Source organism: Pituophis catenifer, unplaced genomic scaffold (genome assembly GCF_029215685.1).
Source record: "Pituophis catenifer annectens isolate HBS135680 unplaced genomic scaffold, rPitCat1.0.hap2 SCAF_2, whole genome shotgun sequence".
Classification (NCBI taxonomy): domain Eukaryota; kingdom Metazoa; phylum Chordata; class Lepidosauria; order Squamata; family Colubridae; genus Pituophis; species Pituophis catenifer.
Genome location: NW_027256882.1, coordinates 28,550,199 through 28,575,636, shown reverse-complemented (window position 1 = coordinate 28,575,636; position 25,438 = coordinate 28,550,199). Strand labels below are relative to the sequence as shown.

Sequence of the window (25,438 nt, the reverse complement as noted above, 5' to 3'; positions counted from 1 at the left end):
CCAATAACTGATCTATAAAGTGTATTATCTTTAAATTCAGGGGATGATTCATCCATATTTCTTAAGAAATCAGTCTGCATTGGAGTATCACAAGTCTTGGCATCATTCAAATTACATTTGTCTAGGAGTTCTATAATTTTATCTTTCTGAGAAAGTTTAAATCCTTTTTTGGTTTTACTGATTTGAACTCCAAGATATTTGTTTACCCTTCCCAATGATTTTAAAGAAAAATGTTCATTTAGTTTTGTTACAAATGTATCTCTTTTCTCTTTATGTTTACCAATATATAAAATATCATCCACATAAATTAACACAAATTCTAATGAGTCACCTTCCTTTTTAACAAAGAAACAATTATCTGCAGTTGTGGCATTAAAATTCATAGTTTTGAGTACGTTGACTAAACATTCATACCAACGTTTGCCAGATTGCTTTAATCCGTACAAACTTTTATTCAGTAACCAAGTTTCATTTTTGTTTGTATATTGGCTATGAGGTGCTCTTACATATATCTCTTTGTCAAGCTTTGCGTGTAAATACGCGGTCTGTATGTCATATTGAAAGACATCAAGGTTAAGTGCAGATGCAATAACTAAAGCTGTCTTAACACTCTCAGTCCTTACTGTGGGAGAGTATGTGTCTGTGTAATCCTCAGGATACTTTTGAGCATAACCTTGCGCAACTAATCTAGCTTTATATAATGTGTTGCCTTCTTCCAGGTTTTTAATTTTGAATATCCACCTGGTGCCTATAATAGTCTTGTCCTTAGGTGCAGGAGTAGGTGTAAATACATTTAATTCTCGCAAACTGTCCATCTCTTTGGCCATGGCTAATTCCCATTTTTTTCTTTCTTCAATGGGGAGCTTTAATACTTCCTCGTATGTGTTAGGTGTTGATATTTCGTTATTCATGTACATTATGTAATCCTTGTATTTACTTGGCACCTGATTTCTGTTACATCTGATTGTTTTTTCTGGTTTGCTATCGTTATCGTGTAGATATCTTGCCTCTTTTTGTTAATGAATCTGTTTTTATCCTGAGGTGACTATTTGTCCATGTTTTACTTTTGTTTTTATGTGCATTGTGATTGAGTTCTTCTCTATCTATTTTGTTTTGATGTTCAGTGTCTGTTTTTGTGGTTGGGAATATCTCATTAAGATGTATTTTAGACCAATTGGCCTGTTCATGAAATACAGCTGTTCTAGAAATTATGAATTTGTTGTTATTATCAATAAATCTGTATCCTTTTGTGCCTGTTTCATATCCCATGAATCTAAGTCTTCTGGATATGTTTTCTCCTTTACGCCTCAACTGTTTTGGTATGTGTACATCCGCTGTGACTCCAAATATGTGCATGTGTGTTATTTTGGGTTTTCTATTATACATTAATTCATATGGTGTTTTGTTTACTATGCTGGACCAAGTTCTGTTTTGAGTATAATTGGAATATAGTAATGCTTCTGACCAGAATTGTTTTCCTAAGCCAGCATCTTCTAATGTACATCTAATCATGGTTTGTAGTGTCGAGTTCTTTCTTTCTACCACTCCATTTTGAAATGCAGAGAAAGGGCTAGATGTGAAGTGTAGCATTCCTTTGTTTTTTAGCCATTGGGAGAATTCTTTTGACATGAATTCAGATCCCCTGTCTGTCATGATTTGTTTTATTTTAATATTATGCTGTGTTTCTACACGTTTGTAAAACTCTTTAAATTTTTGAAATGTTTCATCTTTGTGTTTTAAAGTATAGACAAATCCATAACGACTATAGTCATCTACAATAGTTAAAAAATATCATTTTCTATATGTGATTGATGGGGTTAATGGACCAACTAGATCCATATGTACCAGATCAAAAATGTGATTGGTTGATCTTGTTGCCTTTTTTGGCTTGGGATTAGTTCTGAGTTTTGAGGACTTACACACTGAGCATTCTAAATAATTTTTACAATTTTTTATTTTAACACCTTCAGCATGTTCAATCATTTTTTGTACTACAGGAAAACTAGCATGTCCCAATTTCCTATGTAATATATGTGCACATTCATTGTGGATTGGTTTTCCAATCGTAGGTTTTTTGTTATTGAGTGTATCATTAACAGATGTATTTTTGTGATTGTGATTTGTTTCATGTTCCTCATTGTCACTATTGCTATTGTCTTCATTCTCTATGTTGGTGTCATCTTCCATGTTTGAATCAATATTGTGTAGCCATTTTTCTTCTATGACTAAATATGGTAGACCCCCTTTGATAATCACATTCCCCAAATTTGTTTTATTTTTCTCTAGTGTTGCTTTTCCTTTTGAGAATACTATATTTATGTCAGAGTCTTTACTTAGTTTTATTGCACTAAGTATGTTATGAGGTATTTCTGGTATTAATAATACCCCCTCTATTTTCCCTAGACCGGGTAAATTTACATTTCCTCTACCAATAACTTGGACCTTTTCTTGATTGGCTACCTTAATTACAAATTTATCTTCTATAAAGGAAGACAATATTTTTTTGTCATGTGTTGTGTGGTTAGTTGCCCCAGAATCAATGAGTCAAGCATTATCCTTTGAATCCTGTATGTTAGTTATATTATGTTTATCTAAACCATTTAATGACCCAGACTTTCTATCTCTTGAATTATCTCTGCCCCCTCTACGCTCTCTAAAATTAGGTGAGTTTCTATATCTATGCCTATCAATAGACGATTGTCTGTTATGATATCTGCTTCTATAGTCATGTTTTTGTCTTTCTCTAAGAAATTTAGGACACTCTCTTCTACAGTGTTCTTTGGATCCACAATTATAACATTCAATAGGTTCTCGATATCTTTCTTGAAATACTACTCTCTTACTTTGTCTATGTTCTATGTATGTATTACAGCGGCTTCTTCTTAAATTATCTTCAGCTATCAGCTTATTTGATAATTTTTCTATGGATAAGTATCCCAAATTAATTGTGTCTAAATGTGATATGAAGTTATCCCATGATGGGTCTAATGAATTAATGATAACACTTTTCATTGTCTGATCTGAAATTATTTCTCCCCTTAAATGTAATTCTGCTCTGATTTTGTTTAGAGATATCAAATGTTCACTTATAGTAACCCCAGGTTTTATCCTAGCTGAGAAGAAATCTTTAGACATTCTTGTAGTGGTTGCTACACTTTCACTATGAAACAATTTAAACATGCAGTGAATAATCTCTGAGACAGTCAAGTTATGCTTAATACTATGATACATAGCAGGAGATATACTAGATATCAATAAGTAGAATGCTCTGTGGTGCAGGCAGTCCAATTTTAGAGTCCAAGGCCTTTTGGGGGGGTTAGTTATAAAAAATAATAAGTTCTCTTTTAGAAAAACAACCTGAAGTTGTTGACACCATTCCTGTAAATTAATACCATCTATTCTCAGTTTTGGGAAATCATTGGGCAAGTTCCCAATATTATTTGTTCCATTACTTACAACTAGAGGTTGTCCACGGTCTTGTAAGTGATGAAAGTTGCAGAATGGTGTGGGTATGCTCGCAACGAGCCTGAACGTTTCTCTCTGTTCTTCATGTCCTCCGTAGATGTCTGCTTGTGTTTGCGCATGCGCGTTGCTCATATACAAATTAAATAAATAAATAAATAAATAAAATTTCGCTTCTGAAGCTGTCGGGAGAGGTTCTCGCTGCTGTAGCTCCCTCGCAGTATTCTTCCTCCGATGACTCGGTCTCTGGTTCGATCTTAGGTGTCCAGGTGACGACTGGCGCTTGCTTCTTTTTGCTGAAGTTGTTCCTGTTGAGGTCTCTGGTCTCTGGAATCGTCTGCGGCGTGGGGGAGTATTTACAGGGTTCTCTGGGCTCAGGCATTGGTGTTCTCGCCGTTTGGATAGAAGCGGGTAGACTCAGAGACGTTTGCTTGCTTGCTCGTCTTTTCTTTATTCTTTGATCGCCAGCTTTCATTGATTCTTTTGTAATTTTTAAATTCGGGCCGAAAGTTGCAAAGAGAGTTTTCATTGCTGATTCTATTTGTAGTTCTATTGAAGTTTCTTCGATGTCTGTATCAGATTCTTCTGAAGAGTAGATTTTTTCTTCTTTACTTTTTACACTATGTAGGGCTTTTCGCGCTAGACATTTTGAATTCTGTTTTCTGATTGGCTCTGCTTTGCTCATCTTAGTGGTCTGTTGAAATCAAGATGGCTGCCATTCGAAATTTTGTGCGGGACCGTTAGTCTTTTCTTTCGTTATATTCTTATCTACAGGCAATTCGCTCACCATTTTTAGTTCTTTAGATTCATCTGTTGCGATGTGTTTTTCTCTCGCTGCTCCGCTGTTTTTTATGATGTCTTGGAGGTTCACGATGAGATTTTCGTCATCTTTTTGGCTTTTCAATATTCTCAGTATCTCTGATCTGAGTTCGTTGTTTTCTATCTCGTTCTCTTCTTGGTCATCAGTTTCATCGATTATCTCTTCGTTGTCTGTAGTGTAGTCTTCAGATTCTTTTGTTCTTATAGTTTTGGACTCATCGATCATTTCTTGATCCGTTTCCATCTCTTTATTATGTGCCCTGGTGTTGGGTCTTTCTCTTTTGTTTCTGGAGTTTTCTCTCTTAGGCATATCTAATTTTTATTGAGTCAGTCCAACCATCCTCTGCTACCAGATTGTTGTGTAATTTTGAGGATCAGACTCAATAAATGATTCAGGAACGATGTATTCAAACAAAGCACTATTTATTTACAGTAGGCATTCTATATTCTCTGAATGATCGTAGATAGAAGCAAGTGGGAGGTCCAAACGTCCTCTTTTATACCAGTGAGGCGGAGTAAAAGATGGGAGTGGTTACATATGAATACATTAAGAAGGAGATATAAATTAACCCCTGACATTCAGTGTATATACATTTTCTCCATTTGAGAATAAGGCATTTACTTGTGACAATTACATTGTCCCAATGTTTGCAGAAATGCTGACACTTTCCTTCCCCCCCCTCAAAATCTATTCACGAGTCTTATGCAATGCGGTTTTGAAATGAAACATCTACTGTACAATTGTGTTTGTCACATTTCCCTACCAAGGGGGGAAACACAAAAGTATCAATCCCTTGGTTCTGCTCACACCTCCCAGCCATCAAAGACTAACAAGGAGGAACCTCCAAGCGAAGGAGATCACAACAGGAATTGCGAATGAACCTGGAGATCCTGTACTCAAAAACACAATCCCTTTTCTCAACTCAGTATTCCTACAGCTCTTCTCCATGAAGGTCACATGCAAGGCAGAGTAGCCTTTGCTTCTGAAATTTTACACTGCTTTTGTCACTGCCGCAAACTCCCCCAATATATTTGCTATTCATGTGGTTTCTTCCACTTGCGTGCCTCATTCACCACCTGAGCAGACATGCTTGGTGCAATGAATTGTTAGGAAAAGATAAACTATTTCTCTTTCCTCTTGTTTTCTCCTTCCATGAGGACCCACAATCTCTAACTACAGCCTGAGCTCTCTTATCCCGAAGAGATGCTGCCTGGGAAATTCTGGGGTGGAAAATCTCGAGGATACCCAGGGAGAGAAAGGCTGGTACTCTGCATGTGGCATTTCTAGCATTTATTATGATAAAAATGCAGAGAACACTCCTCAAATGATTTTTGCAGAATTGCACAATTTCTGCAGAAATAAATACCCAGCAACTTCTGCTGCTGATGGCCAGCCAGACAGCCATTATCAAACTAACATGTTCCAATTTTTTCTTTCCTCCTTCCCATCTAATACTATGACATATTTGATGACAAAAACAATCAAGCAAATTCTTTGTAGTCAAATTGAAGAGTCAATTTCTCAGTTTAAAACTTAAAATTCAAGCCTTTACACTCATCACTTTAGATCAGAGGTTCCCAAACTTTTTCAGTCCACCGCCCCCTTGGTACTACAAACTCATCCTCAGTGCCCCCCACCGAGGGGTGGGTTCTACTTACCTTTACTACCAGTTTGCAGTGGGGCCGCGAACCTCACTTCGCTTCGTTCTATAGAACCGCTGATAACCGGGGCAACCCACCACTCCCCCTACCCACACCCCCTATAAATAGCATTGTTCAGAATAGCGGTTTGCACAACCCACTAAGGAAGATAGTAACAGTAAATACACAGAATACAGCCATTTTTGGCCTCCTGAAGCCTTGCCCCGCATGTCCCGTTTTTTGAATAACCGGCCCGTTTTTTGCAAAAACAGGGTGGGCAGAGCCTTTGGGAGGTCTGCAGGCTGTTCCAATACAAATTTATCCCTGTAACAAAAATAGTTAACACTATTAGTTAACGCTAGAGAAATCCCCTGAATCAACCAATCTGGAGCAGTGATTCTCAGCTGGGGGTTCCTTTTGAATTTGCTGACCACCAGCGAGTGGGAGAAAGCAATTTCACAGAGGAGGGGATGGAGAGGGCTGTGGGATGAATTCACACCCATTCCCAGACCCCCTTGGGATCAACCTGCAGCCCCCCCGCCTCCTCAGGCGGTGGAGCGTGTGTGTGGGGGGATGCTTTTCAAGAAGTCACAAGGAGGGCTGAGAGCTGGTTTCTGTCCCACAAGTAAGATTTGGTCCAGAACCAACCCCAACATGAAGGTCTTTTATTTGCTCCTTGTACTCCTTGTCTTTGCATTTTTAACAGGTAATAAATTAAATTTCTGATGCTGTAAAAATAACTCATAACTCACCTTTCTAGACAGCTATTATCAAGTCTAAAAGGACTGTTGCCCAGCTGATCAACTGCTGGGTTTTTACAGCCCCCTCAATGGGGAGAGACCTTGGAAGATCAAGGCAAAATTTGGCCTATGAGATCGAGCTTGATTGAGGGGTGAGTGAATTTTGGAGAAGACCTGGGGGGTGGAATTGGCCGGAGGGGAAGGAGGAATTTTCCATCTTGCTCTCTTCCCTGGGGCCTTTCTCCTCCCCTTCCCACCCTCATTTGTGAGGGCTTTACTCCCCTGACTGTAGCCCGACTCTATTTTACTCTAACCCATTCAATCCATCTTAGTCGTCTACAGTTGTTTTTGGGTTTTTTGACATCTTCCTCCTTATTATTTTGCCATTTGATCCCTGACTTTTCCTAATTACGATCTTGTCTTATCACATCCTCCTGTTATAGCTCCATCGGACTCGATGTTTCTGGAGAGATGTCGGACTTTAGACTGGTAGGATGAGAGTCCTGGAAGATTACTGCTGCCTCACTACCGCAGGAACTGATCCATGGCTCCGCTGGCGGTCTTTTCCCATCTAGCCATCGTGAGAGGGTGGTTGCGGCTGATTCCTGTGGATACATTCGTTCCAGCTTTCTCTTTAACTCTCTCATCGTTGTGAGAGGGCGATGGACTTGCCCGGTTCTGGTTCCACCTCCAGTCTGTATTGTATGTGCCCCTCCCTCCTGTTTTCCACCATCTAGGGTGCTTAATGTCGTCTTTCATCTACCTCATGTTTTAATTCTGGCCTACACTTCAGCAGATCTCCTTGCTCTGCAAGATGCCCCCCTCTCGTGGATGTGGCCTTCTGTTTTACCGAAGGCCTACCTCAAGGACGGGTTTTGGAACCCCGAGTGGTGGCATGCCTCAAAGCGTGGTCTGAGGGGGTTTTTAATTAGGGTTTTTAATCAAATTTTAAGGGGACCCGGGAGGAGGGTGGCGAGAGATGAGCAGGGGGCGGCTCCTGCAGCTCAGCAACCTGGCCTGTCGGACGGCTGTGGGGGGGAGGGGGGGAACGAAGAAGTTCGGTGGAGAGAGGGTTTTTCAATCCCGGTGATGGTGGGGAAGGGCAGGGCTGGTGGGAGGAGGGGGTTTGGAGAGCCCTGCCACTGTGTTCGAGCGGTGGGGCTCTCCTGTCCCCTTGGCCCATCCTGCCCCCCCAGCGGTGATGGAGTGCGGACCCCTGGTCTCCGGCTGGTATATCTGAATGCCAGGTCCATGGTGAATAAGGCCCTCCTCGTTCGAGATCTTATTGACGAGGAGGAAGCAGACCTGGCTTGTATCACTGAGACCTGGTTAGAGACGGAGGGAGGCATCCCTCTCTCTGATTTGTGTCCCCCAAGCTTCCAGGTATTACATCATCCGTGACTCCAGGGGAGGGGAGGGGGAGGGGCAGTCATTATTAGGGAAGGTCTTAGTCCTAGGGAGGTCACTGTCCCTCAGATTGGCAGGTGTGAATCGCTCCTTTTGAAGTGGGATCCTGTTCAGTCAAGTTTGTTGGTTACGTACCTATCACCCAGCTGCATAGCCTCAGCCCTGCCTGCACTACTAGATGTCTTGGCCGAGTTGGCAGTTGAACTCCCCAACCTTTTGGTTGTCGGAGACTTCAACCTGCCTTCAGTTGGGAAGACATCTGAGTTAGTGTGGGAGTTCATGACCTCCATGACGGCCATGGATCTGACTCAGATTGTACAGGCCCCAACTCATACAGGAGGACACACACTCAACCTGATTTTTCTCTCTGGATAAATGATCGGGGGGAGGGGACCTTATCCATCGACCCCGTCATGGACTGATCATTCCCTCCTTAGGCTGGACTTTCCTACCGCTAGACCCCGCCGCTGGGTTGCGGAGCCTATGAGATGGTTCCGCCCCAGGTGCCTGATGGATCCCGAAAGGTTCCTGATGGAGCTTGGGCCATTTCCCGCCTCCTTAACCCACGATTCCTCTGAGGCCCTAGTTGCAGCCTGGGAACAGGCTGCGGTAGGGGCCCTGGATCAAATCGCGCCTATGCAGCCTCTGATCCGACGCAGATCCCGGGCGGCTCCATGGTTTACTGCGGAGCTCAAGGAAATGAAGCATCGGAAAAGACGCCTGGAGGGTGGTTGGAGGTCCTCCCAATCCAAATCTTACTGGACATAGCTAAGAACCCATATTAGGTCTTATCTTATGGCAATGGAAGCAGCGAGACAGCAGTTCTTTGCCGCTCTCATTGCATCTGCAGAAAACCGCCCAGCCGCCCTGTTTAGGGTGACCCGCTCCCTCCTTAATCTTGGAGTGAGGGAGGACCCCTTGCAGGGCCGAGCTGAGGATTTTGCACAGTTTCTGCAAGATAAAATCGCTCAGATCCGAACCGGGCTGGACTCTGACTGGGCAGAATCCATTGAGGAAACTGGGGCTTGTCTTGGAGGGGGTTGAGTTTGAGCCTGTTTCGTTGGATGAAGTGGACAGGATTATGGGTCGGCTGGGGACCTCCACGTGTTTATTGGACCCGTGTCCCTCCTGGCTTGTTTCGGCAGCCAGGGAGGTGACCGGAGACTGGATCCAGGCTGTTGTCAACGCTTCGCTGAGGGAGGGGGTCTTCCCGCTGCACTCAAAGAGGTGGTTTGCCCTCTCCTCAAGAAGCCTAACCTGGACCCTGACTCCCTTAATAACTACCGTCCAGTCTCCAACCTCCGCTTTTTAGCGAAGGTTGTCGAGTCCGTGGTGGCACAGCAATTCCCTCAATTCCTGGAGGAAACTGACTACCTGGATCCTTACCAATCTGGTTTCAGGCGCGGTCACAGCACGGAAACGGCATTGGTCACCCTAGTGAATGATCTCTGGCGGGCCTGTGATGGGGGTTGTTCCACCATCCTGGTCCTTCTTGATGTCTCAGTGGCTTTCGATACCATCGACCATGGTATCTTACTACAGCGACTTGGGAGGTTGGGGATAGAAATAAAATAATAATAATAATAAGCTGACCAGAAACTAACTTGGAACTGGTTAAGATCAGGAGTACTGAAAAAAGAAACTGAAAGCTTTATTTTGGCAGCTCAAGAACAAGCCCTAGCCACAAACTGTATGAAGGCAAAAATTCAACATGTTACCACCAATAGCAAATGCCGCCTCTGCAATGAGAAAGATGAGACAGTCGACCACCTGATCAGTGGATGCAGCAAAATTTCACAAACTGACTACCTACAACGCCATGACCGTGTTGCTAAAATCATTCACTGGAAATTGTGCCAGAAGTTTGGATTTGAGTACAGCAAAAACCACTGGGAACATCAGGTTGAGAAAGTTTTAGAGAATGAGAAACTCAAGATCTTGTGGGACTTTAGGATTCAGACTGACAGGCACTTGGTCCACAACACACCTGACATAACAATAGTTGAAAAGAAAAAAGTATGGTTCATTGACATTGCAATACCTGGTGATGCACGAATTGAAGATAAGCAGCAAGAAAAAATCACAAAGTACCGGGACTTACAAATTGAAGTTGAGCGACTGTGGAAAAAGAAATCGTGTGTTGTCCCGATTGTAATTGGAGCCTTCGGAGCAATACCCAAAGGGCTACCCCGCTATTTAGAAATTCTAAATTTGCCGGACTTGAACATTTTGACTCTACAAAAAACCACCTTACTCGGAACAGCTTACATCCTCCGACGATACCTTAACAGTTCCTAGGTCCTTGGTTAGGACTCGAGCTGCTGAGCTATTAACCAGCCTCAAAGGTTGTGAATCTCACTAAAGATTAACCAATAAATAATAATAATAGGAGGCACTGTTCTGCAGTGGTTCTCCTATCTCTCGGGTTGCTTGCAGTTTGTATCAGCGGGGGGATCAGAAATCCTTCCAGAGGCCCCTCACTTGTGGGGTGCCTCAGGGATTGGTTCTCTCCCCCCTGCTCTTTAATATCTATATGAAGCCGTTGGGTGAGATCATTCGTGGTTTTGGGGTGAGGTATCACCAATATGTGGATGATACCCAGCTTTATATCTCTACCCCGGATCACCCTAGGGATGCCCTTTCCGTGATGTCCCGTTGTCTGGAGGCGATGCGGGCTTGGATGGGTAGGAACAGACTCAGAATCAACCCATCCAAGACTGAGTGGCTGTGGATGCCGGCATCTCGGGATCTAGAGGTACCATCTTTAGTGATAGGAGGGGAGACTCTTACCCCCTCCACTAGGGTTCACAATCTGGGCGTCCTCCTGGATTCTCGGCTGTCCATGGATGACCATCTGACAGCCGTAACCAGGGGGGCCTTCGCACAAGTACGTCTTGTGCCCCAGTTGCGCCCTTTCCTAGACCGAGATGCCCTTGCCACCGTCACCCACGCCCTTGTTGCTTCTCGGTTGGATTACTGCAACGCCCTCTACATGGGCTGCCCTTGGGATGCATCTGGAGGCTCCAGCTGGTCCAGAATGTGGCTGCGCGGGTAGTTACCGGAGTTCCTCGTTACTCCCGTGCAACACCTCTCCTGCGCGAGCTGCACTGGCTGCCGGTTGCTCTCCAGGTCCGTTTCAAGGTGTTGGTGCTTACTTATAAAGCCCTACATGGCTTAGGCCCGGAGTACTTGCAGGACCATCTTCTGCCTTCCTCCCACCGTTCCGTGCGCTCCCACAGAGCAAGCCTCCTCAGGGTGCCGTCGCCCAAACAGTTTCGACTGGAGGCCCCCAGGGGGAGAGCATTCTCTGTCGGAGCGCCGACCCTCTGGAATGATTTGCCCACCGAGCTCAGGATAGCCCCGGGCCTCCTCTCCTTTCGCCACGAACTGAAGACGTGGCTCTTCCGTCAAATAACTTGATCTGCTAGGGGTTGCACAAACTGTAATAATTTTAAATATGGTTTTTAAGGGTTTTTTAACTTATTTTGTTATTTTGTGATTTGTATTATTGATTGTTGTTGTAAGCCGCCTTGAGTCCTTCGGGAGAATGGCGACATATAAATTGCAAAAATAAATAATACATAAATATTTCAATAGTCACCAATTCCAGTCTTAAAATGAGTTTAGAATCAGTGGAAGTCACTAATAACAATGAACTACTAGCTACTGATAATGAGTCCAGTCCTGCCTTTCTTTTCCTTCTGTCCAAGTTTTGCAAGTACTTTTTCCATGTATACATTTTATTCCAAAAGACACTGTCAGAATGACTCTACTCTCAGTCCCCCTTGTGGCTCCTTGAAAAGCATCCCCCCCCCACATATGTAAATGAAAAGAATAAGCTTAAAAGTCCTAGCCTTTTAACACTGGAAATATGGAGAATTGGGAGGATGAATATGAGACACTAAGGGAGATGTTTCAAAAGGTAAGGGAGGCATTTAAGGGAAATAAAGAAGCAGAGAATTGGTTAGCTTGCAAAAAAAAAAGAAAGAGAAAAGATGAATGAGAAGCAAGAGAAACAAGGAGATAATATTGAAAAGGAAATAATTGGGAAAAAAGATAAAGATGATTACACTGGGTTCAATAGTGATAGATTAAAAATGGATATGGGAAAATACATCTCAAATATGAAGAAAAGAGAAATAAATGGGGTAAGATTGAGAATGAAAAGTAATAGAGTTAAAATTAAAGGAAAAAGGCTGAAGGGGAGATATAAGAACAGGAAAAAAAAGAAGGTAAAGAAATGGGAGAAAAACATCAAGAAAGAGAACTGTGGAGACACTAAGAGAAAATGGTTAAGAGTCAGTGAAAACGTTAATTTGTTAATAAAGAGAAGGATGCTAGTTCTAGAAATTTTATGTGAAAATGCTGTTAAATGAAAAATAGGACAATGTTATCCAAGCTACAACTTAATCCTTTTTACTTTCAGCACCATATACCATTAAAGGTATTTCAATTGTTACAGTTTATACTTATTCATATTTCTAAAAAATAAAATAAAAATAAAAATAAAAACTTATCGTTGTCTAGATTTCAAAAATACAAAGACAAATATTCCAATTATCATTCATTTCATTTTTACAATCATGATTTCCCATTTATTTCTTACTACTATTCATATTTCAATTATAAATATGTATAACATCTTTCTCTTTCATTTCTTTTTCTCTCTTCCCATTTTTATTTTTGCCTTTTTCTTTCCCCTTTTCTTTTGTGTTTTAAAATTTTGAACTCTCCTCTCCTGCCCTAAATTTCCCATTGTTTGCACCTACCTTTTTTAGTGAGGAAAAAGAAGAAAAAGAAATCTCCCTCTGCCTCTGCCTAATTTTTCCTTCAAGCAAACAGCAAACAGCCTGCTTTACTTTCAGTTTTGTTTTTAGCATAGCTTGATTAGCACAAGGGGAAAAAAATATGCTCCAACACTCTTTGCAGCAAGCAGCAGAGCCCTGCGCAAAACAGCTGACAGAGTTGGGAGGCCAATCTAATCAACTTGTGCTAATTAGCCTATACTGAAGCTGAAAGGAGCTGTTTTTTCTTGCTGTTTGCTTACAAGGAGGTAACTGCTGCGAGGCACAGGCCAAAGGGGGGGCACCCTCTGCCACCCTCCTTGCCACTTAGTGCCCCCCTGCCGTCCCCTTTTGCCTCTAGCACCCCCCTGCCCCCCCTCTTGCCTTTAACTGCCCCCCTAAGTCATCTTACTGCCCCCCACTTTGGTACCGGCCACTTTGGGAACCACTGCTTTAGGGCATCACTCATCACTTTGGAAAATCCATCTGCATTTTCTTGTGTGCAATAAGGGTGGAATGTTTCCTGAAGCACCGCCCACTCTTGGGGAACTTAAATGGTTTCTCCCGTGTGTATAAGCACATGATTCAAAAGGCTAGTCTTAGTACTGAAATCTTTCCCACAGTCTGGGCACTCATATGGTTTCTCTCCTGTGTGAGTGTTCCAGTGTTTCACCAGGCTGGAATTATCACTAAAACTTTTCCCACAATCAGGACATTCAAATGGTTTCTCTCCTGTGTGAGTCCTCTGGTGTATCACCAGGCTGGAACTGTGACTGAAACTTTTCCCACAATCAGGACATTCAAATGGTTTCTCTCCTGTGTGAGTCCTCTGGTGTATCACCAGCTCAGAATTGCGACTGAAACTTTTCCCACAATCAGGACATTCAAATGGTTTCTCTCCTGTGTGAGTCCTCTGGTGTGTCACCAGGTTGAAATTGTAACTGAAACTTTTCCCACAATCAGGACATTCAAATGGTTTCTCTCCTGTGTGAGTCCTCTGGTGTGACACCAGATTGGAATTTTTACTGAACCTTTTACCACAATCAGAACATTCAAATGGTTTCTCTCCTGTGTCAGTCTTCTGGTGTGTCACCAGTCTGGAATTGTTACTGAACCTTCTCTCACAATCAGGACATTCAAATGGTTTCTCTCCTGTGTGAGTCCTCTGGTGTGTCAGCAGGTGGGAATTGCGACTGAAACTTTTCCCACAATCAGGACATTCAAACGGTTTCTCTCCTGTGTGAGTCCTTTGGTGTATCACCAGGCTGGAATTGTTACGGAAACTGTTCCCACAATCAGCACATTCAAATGGTTGCTCTCCTGTGTGAGTCCACTAGTGTATCACCAGGCTGGAATTGCAACTGAAACCTTTCCCACAATCAGGACATTCAAATGGTTTCTCTCCTGTGTGAGTCCTCTGGTGTGTCACCAGGCTGGAATTGCGACTGAAACTTTTCCCACAATCAGGACATTCAAATGGTTTTTCTCCTGTATGAGTCCTCTGGTGTGTCACCAAGTGGGAATTTTGACTGAAAATTTTCCCACAATCAGGACATTCAAACGGTTTATCTCCTGTGTGAGTACTTTGGTGTATCACCAGGCTGGAATTGTTACGGAAACTGTTCCCACAATCTGGACATTCAAATGGTTGCTCTCCTATGTGAGTTTTCTGGTGTGCCAATAAGCTGGAAATGTGACTGAAACTTTTCCCACAATCAGGACATTCAAATGATTTCTCTCCTGTCTGAGTCCTTTGTGGTCTCATGAGATGGTAATTTCTAATGATACTTTCACACAATTTGGACACTCTTACGTGATGGGTGTCCTGTGATGTATTACCATGTTGCCTTGCTCACTAAAGTATTCACATCGGGAGCACTCGTATGGCTTCTCTCCTGTGTGAGTCGTTCCATGAACCACAAGGAAGCTGTTCTGACCAAACTTTTTGCCATATTCAGATAATTTGTATGGCTTTTGTACAGTTGGGATCTTCTTGTTTAATCAGCTATGATTTGCAATCTATGCTTTTTCTACAATAGGCAGATCTATGGAGCTTTTCCACAACTGATATTCTTGAGGTCAAAAATATGTGTGATCTATTGTTTAGTGGTGCTTTGATTAAAGCCGTTTGCTTCTTCCCAAAGCAAGGCCTGTATCATTGTCTGTCCTATGTGCCCTGCCCAATAAGACCTTTTCCTTCCCCCTAACTTCCAAATATTTCCATCTTTTTCTGAGTGAAATAATAATTTCATGCAATGTATTCTTGAGTTTCGTATCCTCTACTTTTTCCAGCTCAAAATCTCATGTTAATTTTCTCTCTTTTGTCTATTAGCTGCTGGAGAAGGAGAATTATGTGGTTTTCTGAAGGAAATTGAATATATTTTGATTTCTGGCTCAAAATATATGGCTTTTATTTCCTTTTCAATGTTGCTTGTTATTCTCAGTTGTCCAAAGTTCTCTTATTGTCATCCTCTTTATCTATAAGTTTCAAACAAAAGTGTAACTTTAATTATGTATAAAATGGTTGCAAAAGATGTGAAAAAAAGTATACATTACAACGAAAAAGCAAACATGCCACAATGCTAGAATAATCTCTTATATTAATAATGATTCATTTGACACATGGAAGAGTACCAAGATATCTATCCAACCATGAAATTATGTTGTTGACTTGGGTCAATCATAAATTCTTGGCACTGCAAAGGGTTATCCTCAAATATATCTGGATGTACTGAGGATAGATTATATAATTGCAGATATATGCATACAGAAAGAAATACAGATACAAACACCTACAAATGAATATATGTGGAAGCTCCATGAGTTTTCAGCCTGACAAAATGTCCCAAAATGGTTAATGTCAAACCTTCTGAGCTAAATTTAGAGATGTGGGGCTTGCACTGAGGAAATGATGCGAAAGCCTCTGCAAGATTTGAAGCACCAGTTTTGCTCATGAAAGTCCTCAGTTGCAAATAAGAGAAGAAAATGCTGTCTACAACCCCTTCTGGTGACATCCCAATTCACGCAATCCTGACTTACTGAGTGCAATTGGGACTGGCTTCTGTGTCACTAAGCAGCCGGTCATGAAGCATGATGTCACATGACAGTGCCAACTTGCATCTGTTCCACAAACTGCGACTTGCAATTTCCTGCTGGTATCCCTACTAATTTTGCTTCAGAATCTAGCTGAGAAGGTCACAAATGGGGATCCTGAGTGTGGGATGCTGCAGCCATCATAAATGTGCAACGGTTGCCAGAACCCAAGTTGGTTTCTCTCCTTTTCCTGCACCTTCATAACCACATAACCATAACCACGAAAACGTTTTTCTGTTTTTGGAAAAACGGGCCAAAAAAAGTCTCAAGAATGGGCCAAAAAAAGTCTCAAAATGGGCCAAAAGAGCCTCAAAAATTGACAAAAAAGCCTCAAAAACAGCCCCCCCAAAGCCTCAAAAGCGGGCAAAAAAGCTTCGACAATGGCCCCCAAAAGCCTCAAAAACAGCCCCAAAGAAGCCTCATAAACTTTGGCAAAAATCCTCAAAAATGGACCAAAAAAAGCCTCAAAAACGAGCTGAAAAATCACCCAAAATAGCTGAAAATAGCCCCAGAAACAGGCCGAAAAAAGATTGGAAAAGGCCCGAAAAAAGGTAGGCCAAAAACTTTTTTTGGTTGTTTTCCTCTTCTAATTTCAGTTGTGTCTTTTAGTCAGGTGCGTCTTGTAGTCCAAAAAATACGGTAAAGCCAGTTGAACCTGGTTAATACCCGGATGCGGCACCAATAGGAAATATCGTGCTTTTGGCAAGACCTGGAAGTTAAAAAACATAAACCCTAGAAAAAAACTAGTGGCATAATCACTGCAATTTGGTTGCCAAGAGAATAGCAAGCCCGTAACAGAATAGGTTATGAGTCGGAAGAGACCTTGGAGGTCTTCTAGTCCAATCTCCTTCTCAGGCAGGATACCCTATAACATTCCAGACAAATGGCTGGCCAATCTTGTCTTAAAGCACGGGTGTCAAACTTGCCATGTCATGTTGCCATCACGTGACATTTTGTGACATTCTACCCATTTGTGGAGCTGGGGTGGGTGTGGCCTGCATGTGACGCATCCAGCCCATGGGCCGCCAGTTTCTCACCCCTGTCTTAAAAGGTTCCTAATGAATCTAAATGACAACTTGTCATCCAAAAGGTAGAAAAGGGAACTAAGGATCTCCTATAGTGATCTAAATGTTTTTTTACCAGAGAGGAAATTATAAGGGGGGAGGTTTGAAGTTGCAGGTAAATAGGGGGAAGACTGACCATGGCATACTGGAATTCAATATAATGCAGAGACAAACAAATAGAGCAAAATCAAACTAATGTCTTAGACTTTAAAGCAGCTGATTTTAACAAACCAAGAGACAGCTTGGGAAGGAGTCCATGGATGAAAATCTTAAACGGGAAAACGACTCAAGAAACCTGAGAAACTCTGGCTGCCTAAACAGGGGGATAGAATCGAGATCACATGAAGTATTAGTACCAATTTATAATGCTCTGATTAAGATCACACTTGGATTACTGCAACCACTTTTCATCACCACAATATAAAACAGGCGTCCAGACTCTATAAAGAGTGCAGAGAAGAGCAGTAGGGATAATTAGTGGGTTGCAGTAATTGGGAATGAATCGTCTAGTGAAAGGAAGGACTAGGGGTGACATGATAGCAGTGTTCCAATACCTGAAGGGTCAACTTCTTTTCCAAAGCACCAGAAGGACAAGACAAGAAGCAATGCATGGAAACTAATCAAGGAGAGAAAAAAACCTGGAATTAAGGAAAAAATCCCATCAGTGAGAACAATTAGCCAGTGGAACGGAATGGCTGCAATTTTCTGCTGCCTGGAAGATTGAAAAAGCCTCTTTTGAGTGAAGGTTGATTCTTCGGGAATGGCTTCCCTCCAGAGGTTGTGGGGGCTCCATTGCTGGTGGCTTTTAAACCGACGGGACAGCCATTTGTCTGAAACGTCATTAAGACCTCCAAGGTTTCTTCCAGCTCTCTTCCAAACCTCCAGTGACGGAGCTCCCTCTGGAGGGAAACCAGCCCCAAAGACTCAACCTGCATTTGAAGGAGACTTTTTCAAGCTTCCCACCAGCAGAAATTGCAGCCCCCAGTTTCCCAGCCTGCAGCACCAGTGGGCTTCCATTTGGGGAGGGAAGGAACTTGCAGCAGCCGCAGCTGAGAGGCTTCAGCCCAGTTGCTTCTCCGCTTCCAGCCCAAGTTGCTCCCGGACTCTCCTCCCACCTGCTGCCCTCCACTCACCTGCCAGCTGCTGCTTCCACCATGGAAACAGCAGAAAAGCCGCTCTGCACACCAACTTCCTCCCATCAGCCATCCGGAAGAGGAAGTTCCTCTGCGCGTCTCCTCTCCTCCCAGCCTTTCTAGCAATGCGGTACTTGATGATTTTAACTCCTTAAACACAACCACAGGCGCCGCCTGCTGTACTGTCCGCTTTCTAGCCACCGGTGTTGCCTGTTTGAGCGCCATCTCCAGACAGGCAGAAAAACAAGCTTGTCCCCTCTCTTATCTAAGGCGGTTGCAAGATGTTTTCACTGATTAAATGCTACCGTCATTTATGCTGAGCCCTGAAAGTTCATGACATTTTATTTATTTATTTATTTATTTTATTTGTCAATCATATATAAGAAAACATATAAAAGCATAAACGTAATTGGAATACATGAAAAGAATAAGAGTAAAAAGGGACATGAGGACAGGGACAGTAGGCAGGATGATGCGCTTATGCCTTACAGACCTCTTAGGAATGGGGTGAGGTCAACAGTAAACAGTCTAAGGTTAAAGTTTTGGGGGTTTGGGGAGGAAACCACAGAGTCTGCTAGTGCACTCCAGGCATTGACCACTCTGTTGCTGAAGTCGTATTTTCTGCAATTGAGTTTGGAGTGGTTTACCTTGAGTTTGTATCTCTTATTGGCTCAGGTATTGTTGTGGTTGAAGCAGAAATAATCATTGACAGAATCTTTTTTTTTTTTTTTGGACAGAATTTGCTATCTTAGGGGGTGACTCTCAATAGAGATCAACGCCTCTCTACATCCCAAAAGTTTAAAACTGATTTTCTGTGGCTCGCAAGATTTTAGGACCTGGCAGCCCCATTATGTCAAGATACTCCAAGGGAGTGCTATTTTTAAGGTTTATAAACTGTAGTGGAACATGGAGGATGACTATGTACAGCATTTATGATTCAGTGGGCAAAGAACTTTGGATGTAAATAATGCTTGAACATTATTCACCTAACATCAAAAATATCATCAAAAAAGCACAAGAAAGAATGTTCTTTTGGCGCCAACTCAGGAAACTCAAACAGCCCAAGGAACTGCTGATACAGTTCTAAAAAGGAATTATTGAGTGTGTCATCTGCACCTCTATAACTGTCTGATTTGGTTCTGCAACCCAACAAGACAGACACAGACTTCACAGGATAATTAGAACTGCAGAATATACAGTTACTACCAACCTGCCTTCCATTGAGGACCTGCATACTGCATGAGTCAAAAAGAGGGCTGTGAAAATATTTACAGACCCCTAAACTGTTTCAACTCCTACCCTCAAAATGAGGCTATAGAGCACTGCACACCAGAACAACTAGAAAACAAGAACAGTTTTTTACTGAATGCCATCACTCTGCCATGTATTTAATTCCCTCAACACTGTCAAACTATTTCCTAAGTCTGAATTACTATTACTATTAATCTTCCCATTGTTCCTATCACCCGTCTCCTCCCACTTATGACTTTATGAACAGGGTGGATAAAAATCAATGATTTTTTTTAAAAAAATCAAAACAATCGGATTTTTTTTATTTAAATTGGATTTTTTTATTTAAATCAGATTTTTTTATTTTTATTGAATTTATTTTAATAAAAAACTTTTGGGGTAAAAATCTATCATAAGATAGTTTTCTATTTAAGATACATAAATATTTTTTTTTATTCAGCATGAAATGTAGCTTAGTTATGTAGCACAAGGCTGTATATTCTGCAACACTGGGACTATCAGTGAGTCAACAGCAGGTCAAACGAGTAGCAGAGATGATAGTTGCTCTTTAAAAATTATGATTTAAATCGAGTTTAATTAAATCAAATCCGTGTGACTGTTACTTTGTTGCTTGCATCCCTATGATTTATATTGTTTCCTACTATGATTTGATTACTTATTTGTACTCTATGACTATCATGAAGTGTTGTACCTTATGATTCTTGACAAATGTATCTTGTCTTTTATGTACAGTGAGAGCATATGCACCAAAGACAAATTCCTTGTGTCCAATCACACTTGGCCAATACAGAATTCATTTCCATTCAATCCTATCGTATCCTATTCTCAGTCATGGAAAGTCCCCAGTGATTATCCAGACCGACCATTGAGTTACATCTTGGTTTCTCCACATGCCAGTCCTGATCTGCTCCTGGTCACCGAGTATCCTTCAAAGGGATCAGATGCAATGTGACCTACTAAAAAACATTGTAACCTGTCTTTTTGAATCTTGTGGGTGAAATGAATGATCTTGGAATTCTTTGGCGTCTTCCAATCCCAGCAAAATCAGGATAATCCATTTGCATAGCTAAAATATCACTTTCGCTGCTACAAATAACGTTCCTCTTTAATTGAAGGAATTTTTAAAACAAATTAAGGAGTCCTGGGAGAGAAATGAAAATACAGGAAAGGTCTCCCATGTGTTGGGAAGAGAGCGTTGCATTACATTGTCCCAATGTTTACAGAAATGCTGACACTTTCCTTTCCCCCCCTCAAAATCTATTCATGAGTCTTATGCAATGCTGTTTTAGAAATGAAACAACTACTGTACAATTGTGTTTGTCACATTTCCCTACCAAGGGGGGGAACCACAAAAGTATCAATCCCTTGGTTCTGCTCACACCTCCCAGCCATCAAAGACTAACAAGGAGGAACCTCCAAGCGAAGGAGATCACAACAGGAGTTGCGAATGAACCTGGAGATCCTGTACTCAAAAACACAATCCCTTTTCTCAACTCAATATTCCTACAGCTCTTCTCCATGAAGGTCACATGCAAGGCAGAGTAGCCTTTGCATCTGAAATATTACACTGCTTTTGTCACTGCCCCAAACTCCCCCAATATATTTGATATTCATCTGGTTTCTACCACTTGCGTGCCTCATTCACAATCTGAGCAGACATGCTTGGTGCAATGAATTGTTAGGAAAAGATAAACTATTTCTCTTTCCTCTTGTTTTTTCATTGTATGAGGACCCACAATCTCTAACTACAGCCTGAGCGCTCTTATCCCGAAGAGATGCTGCCTGGGAAATTCTGGGACGGAAAATCTCGAGGATACCCAGGGAGAAGAAGGCTGGTATTCTGCATGTGGCATTTCTATCATTTATTATGATAAAAATGCAGAGAACACTCCTAAAATGATTTTTGCAGAATTGCACAATTTCTGCAGAAATAAATACCCAGCAACTTCTGCTGCTGATGGCTAGCCAGTTAGCCATTGTCAAACTAACATGTTCCAATTTTTTCTTTCCTCCTTCGTAATTCTATGATATATTTGATGACAAAAACAATCCAGCAAATTCTTTGTAGTCAAATTGAAGTGTCAATTTCTCATCTTAAAACTTAAAATTCAAGCCTTTACACTCCTTACTTTAGGTCATCAGTCATCACTTTGGAAAATCCGTGTGCATTTTCTTGTGTGCAATGAGGATGGAATGTTTCCTGAAGCACCGTCCACTCTTGGGGCACTTAAATTATTTCTCCCGTGTGTATAAGCACATGATTCAAAAGGCTAGTCTTAGTACTGAAATCTTTCCCACAGTCTGGGCACTCGTATGGTTTCTCTCCTGTGTGAGTCCTCTGGTGTCTCACCAGCTTATAATTCTGACTGAAACTTTTCCCACAATCAGGACATTGAAAGGATTTCTCTCCTGTGTGAGTCTTCTGGTGTGTCACCAGATTGGAATTGTTACTGAACCTTTTCCCACAATCAGGACATTCAAATGGTTTCTCTCCTGTGTGAGTCCTCTGGTGTGTCACCAGGCTGCAATTCTGACTGAAACTTTTCCCACAATCAGGACATTCAAATGGTTTCTCTCCTGTGTGTGTCTTCCGGTGTGTCACCAGATGGGAATTGTTACTGAATCTTTTCCCACAATCAGGACATTCATATGGTTTCTCTCCTGTGTGAGTCCTCTGGTGTGTCACCAGGCTGGAATTGTGACTGAAACTTTTCCCACAATCAGGACATTCAAATGGTTTCTCTCCTGTGTGAGTCCTCTGGTGTGTCACCAGGCTGAAATTGTTACGGAAACTTTTCCCACAATCAGGACATTCAAAGGGTTTCTCTCCCGTATGAGTCCTCTGGTGTGTCACCAGCTTATAATTCTGACTGAAACTTTTCCCACAATCAGGACATTGAAAGGATTTCTCTTCTGTATGAGTCCTCTGGTGTGTCACCAGGCTCGAATTCTGACTGAAACGTTTCCCACAATCAGGACATTGAAAGGATTTCTCTCCTGTGTGAGTCTTCTGGTGTGTCACCAGATTGGAATTTGTACTGAACCTTTTCCCACAATCAGGACATTCAAATGGTTTCTCTCCTGTGTGACTCCTCTGGTGTGTTACCAGGCTGGAATTGTGAATGAAACTTTTCCCACAATCAGAACATTCAAATGGTTTCTCTCCTGTGTGTGTCCTCTGGTGTGTCACCAGGCTGGAATTTTGACTGAAACTTTTCCTACAATCAGGACATTCAAATGGTTTCTCACCTGTGTGAGTTCTCTGGTGTGCCAGCAGGCTGGAATTGTGACTGAAACATTTCCCACAGATAGGACATTCAAATGGTTTCTCACCTGTGTGAGTTCTCTGATGTGACAGCAGGCTGGAATTGTGACTGAAACATTTCCCACAGATAGGACATTCAAATGGTTTCTCACCTGTGTGAGTTCTCTGGTGTGCCAGCAGGCTGGAATTGCGACTGAAACCTTTCCCACAGATAGGGCATTGAAAGGGTTTCTCTCCTGTGTGAGTCCTTTGTTGTCTCATGAGGTGGTAATTTCCAATGAAACTTTCACACAATTTGGACACTCTTATGTGATGGGCGTCCTGTGATGTATTACCATGTTGCCATGCTCACTAAAGTATTCACATTGGGAGCACTCGTATGGCTTCTCTCCTGTGTGGGTCGTTACATGTACCACAAGGAAGCTGCTCTGACCAAACCTTTTACCATATTCAGATAATTTGTATGGCTTTTCTACAGTTGGGATCTTCTTGTTTAATCAGCTATGATTTGCAATCTGTGTTTTTTCTTCAATAGGCAGATCTATGGAGCTTTTCCACAACTGATATTCTTGAGGTCAAAAATATGTGTGATCTATTGTTTAGATCTACTATTGTTTAGTAGTGTTTTGATTACAGCTGCTTGCTTCTTCCCAGAGCAAGGCCTGTATCATTGTCTGTCCTATGTGCCCTGCCCAATAAGACCTTTTCCTTCCCCCTAAGTTCCAGATATTTCCATCTTTTTGTGAGTGAAAAATAACCTTCCTTGATCTTTCATGCAATGTGTCCTTGAGTTTCATATCCTCTACTTTTTCCAGCTCAAAATCTCATGTTAATTTTCTCTCTGTTCTCTATTAGCTGCTGGGGAAGGAGAATTCTGTGGTTTTCTGAAGGAACTGGAATATATTTTGATTTCTGGCTCAATTTTATTTCCTTTTCAACGTTGCTTGTTATTCTCAGTTGTCCAGAGTGCTCTTTTTGCCATCCTCTTTGTCTATAAGTTTCAAAGAAAAGTGTAACTTTAGTTGTGTATAAAATGGTTACATAAGATGTGAAAAAAAATATACATTACAACAAAAAAGCAAACATGCCACAATGCCAGAATAATCTCTTACATTAATTATGATACATTTGACACATGGAAGAGTTCCAAGATATCTATTCAACCATGAAATTATGTTGTTGACTTGGGTCAATCATAAATTCTTGGCACTGCAAAGGGTTATCCTCAAATATATCTGGCTGTACTGAGGATAGATTGTATAATTGCAGATATATGCATACAGAAAGAAATACAGATACAAACACCTACAAATGATATATGTGGAAGCTCCATGAGTTTTCAGCCTGACAGAATGTCCCAAAATGGTTAATGTCAAACCTTCTGAGCTAAATTTAGAGATGTGGGGCTTTAACTGAGGAAATGATGTCGAAAGCCTCTGCAAGATTTGAAGCACCAGTTTTGCTCATGAAAGTCCTCAGCTGCAGATAAGAGAAGAAAATACTGTCTACAACCCTTTCTGGTGACCTCCCAATTCAAGCAATCCTGACTTACTGAGTGCAGTTGGGACTGGCTTCTGTGTCACTAAGCAGCCGGTCATGAAGCATGATGTCACATGACAGTGCCAACTTGCAAATTTTTACTAACAGAGAGAAAATAATAAGGGAGGGGGGGGTTGAAGTTGCAGATAAATAGGGGGAAGAGTGACAATGGCATACTGGAATTCAATATAATGCAGACACAAGCAATAGAGTAAAATCTTAGACTTTAAAGCAGCTGATTTTAACAAACCAAGAGACAGCTTGGGAAGGATTCCATGGATGAAAATCTTATACAAGAGCCTTGGTGGCGCAGCAGACTAAAGTGTTGTTAACTAGCATCAGCTGCCTGCAATTACTGCAAGTTCAAATCTCACCAGGCTCAAGGTTGACTCAGCCTTCCATCCTTTCGAGGTAGGTAAAATAAGGACCTGGATTGTGGGGGCAATATGCTAACTTTGTATAAAAAAGAACACCGCTTGGGGGGGTGGGTGTGAAAGCCCTACTAAGCAGGTATATACAAAAGTATGAAGGCTATTGCTTAACGCATTGTAAGCCACCCTGAGTCTCCGGAGAAGGGCGGCATATAAATTGAACCAATCAATCAATCAATCAATCAATCAATCATTCAATGGGAAAACAACTCAAGAAGCCTGAGAAACTCTGCCTGCCTGAACAGAGGGATAGAATCGAGATCACATGAAGTATTAGTACCAATTTATAATGCTCTGATTAAGATCACACTTGGATTACTGCAACCACTTTTCATCACCACAATATAAAACAGGCGTGGAGACTCTATAAAGAGCACAGAGAAGAGCAGTAGGGATAATTAGTGGGTTGCAGTAATTGGGAATGAATCGTCTAGTGAAAGGAAGGACTAGGGGTGACATGATAGCAGTGTTCCAATACTTGAAGGGTCAACTTCTTTTCCACCAGAAGGACAAGACAAGAAGCAATGCATGGAAACTAATCAAGGAGAGAAAAACACCTGGAATTAAGGAAAAATCCCATCAGTGAGAACAATTAGCCAGTGGAACGGAATGGCTGCAATTTTCTGCTGCCTGGAAGACTGAAAAAGTCTCTTTTGAGTGAAGGTTGATTCTTCGGGAATGGCTTCCCTCCAGAGGTTGTGGGGGCTCCATTGCTGGTGGCTTTTAAACCGACGGGACAGCCATTTGTCTGAAACATCATTAAGACCTCCAAGGTTTCTTCCAGCTCTCTTCCAAACCTCCAGTGACGG

The 25,438-nt window shown here is 41.9% G+C and overlaps 2 pseudogenes; both read right to left on the bottom strand.

The window, feature by feature from the left end:
• Positions 1-8,359, bottom strand: part of LOC139310045 (zinc finger protein 850-like) — a 44,336-nt pseudogene extending 35,977 nt beyond the window's left edge.
• A 4,916-nt stretch (positions 8,360-13,275) lies between these two features.
• On the bottom strand, positions 13,276-23,639 carry LOC139311952 (zinc finger protein 850-like; annotated as a pseudogene).
• Positions 23,640-25,438: the final 1,799 nt, after the last annotated feature.